This window comes from Frankliniella occidentalis, unplaced genomic scaffold, assembly GCF_000697945.3.
Source record: "Frankliniella occidentalis isolate FOCC.00 unplaced genomic scaffold, Focc_3.1 Scaffold181, whole genome shotgun sequence".
Lineage (NCBI taxonomy): Eukaryota > Metazoa > Arthropoda > Insecta > Thysanoptera > Thripidae > Frankliniella > Frankliniella occidentalis.
Window position 1 is genome coordinate 119,561 of NW_026267307.1, and position 1,769 is coordinate 121,329.

Below are 1,769 nucleotides of genomic sequence, written 5' to 3' on the forward strand. Positions count from 1 at the left end.
TTTGTCCTCAAGTTATCGTGCGGACAGGCAGACGTGCTAACAGACAGTCAGGGAAAGTTTTTTTTTATGACCAGACGGTGTAAAAGGCTTCGCTAATTGCTCAACCAATTATACGGCAGCAAACTTTCCTTAGAGTCCTGACTGACGCTGCGGTCGCGTTTGGCCACTCTGCTGGAGGGACTGGGACTCAGCGGATGTTTGCTGCGGTGGCATCACTTGTGGGCGTCTCAGCAGGCTCAGTCACGACGGCTGTGTGGGTAGAGGGCCTGCTCGGGTGGCGGTTACACACCGCGCATGAAACAAAGAATCATTATTTTGATCAAAGGGTAAGTCGACAACAAAAACTGTAGAAACGCGGCTTTTAGCGGATTAATGTCGATAATAATAGATGCTTGAATCAAACATGGGCGAGGGGTTTCGCGTGCGATTACAACCTTGCGGGACCAGGCTTCCTATCCCACTTGGGCACCAGAGCAGCTCTACCTAGGCTGCGGTCGGCATGGATCGGGGGCGGCATTCGGGTCCCGGCTCCCGGCGGACGAGTGGCCCTCCTGTGAGAGGTGCGCAGAGCTGTCGAGCAGCAGCCAATCGCCAATCAAAGCGGCTGAGAGTTCCCTGGGCGCTGCGAGTCCCGAAATCGACATGTGCGAGGCTAGGGGACTAGGGGCAGACGAGCAGCCATAACCTCCTGCCCTCCACCAAGAGTTTCGAGATATTAATTTCTCTCGCAATTCTCTTTGCACCGCCGCGGGACATGACTCATTTTAAAATTTTAGGCTTGCAGGAGCTCATAAACTTTAAAACTAGCCCGCTCTAAGCCAAAATCTTTTGATGAAAACGATTAATAAGAGCGAAGTAGGTGCGCAACTTCTATTTCTAGTCTCACTCAGGGTGTCTCCTGCTCGATGGAACTCTAACGGCCAGCTCTGCGCACCTCTCACAGGAGGGCCACTAGGACGGACGGCCGACGCCGCGCACGTGGGGACAAGCAGGGCTCGAAGATGCAGCCGAATGCTGCCGAGCGGAGCCTAGGCCTAGGCAAAGCCGAACTGGTACCCAAGTGGGCTGGGGAGGCCGGAGGAGGCAGGGCCAGGAGAGATTGTAAACGCGCTACGGTGGGGATGGGGCTTGGCAGGACCATTTACTTCTTGGTCCAAGAGTAGACGTGCGCAGTGCCGACCTTAATGTGCACTTTGAAAAACCGCGAAAGTGGCAGTCGCCATTCTCATTGTGTCCAGTTACACCACCTCTCACCATATCACAATGAACAATGTCACTGATCTCCTACCCTCTCCTCGCTGTGTTCAGTCGATACGAGACGCTTGGCTCGGCGTGCTGGTGACGACAATTGCGGTACCCACGTTAGCCTCGCTTTGGGTGGTGGTCGTCGCTCCACTCTGGGCGGAAACTGCCACCTTCCCTCACATCTTTACTCATGGTTATTCAGTGGCTGTGCTCTCCTTAACAGCCTCGGTGCACACCGTAGTACTTGGCGACCACACGAGGCGCGCCCGCCGATTTCACGCGCGGCTGCAGCGGGTAAGACCACGTTGTGGAAGCGAAACTAAACTGATTGGTAAACACATGACTTTGAAAAAACAAGCAGGCCCGCCCTTCCGCCAAACGAAGTTGCCAGCTTCGCTTCGCTGCGCCGGCAACTCCGTTCGGCAGGGGCCGGGCCTGCTTGGCCTGCCGGCGGCGATGGTCGGGCCTGCGGCCCGACCATTTCTGTGACGCGATTTGCTGTAGAACATAATCTAACGATGTAA

The 1,769-nt window shown here is 55.4% G+C and overlaps 1 long non-coding RNA gene across 1 annotated transcript in view; it reads left to right on the forward strand.

Annotated features, from left to right (window-relative positions):
* Nucleotides 1-1,325: 1,325 nt before the first annotated feature.
* The window catches only part of LOC127750383 (uncharacterized), a 19,046-nt gene continuing 18,602 nt past the window's right edge, over nucleotides 1,326-1,769 (forward strand). The window contains exon 1 of the long non-coding RNA XR_008011661.1: nucleotides 1,326-1,539. This is a non-coding gene — a long non-coding RNA (uncharacterized LOC127750383). The remainder of the gene's footprint in view (nucleotides 1,540-1,769) is intronic.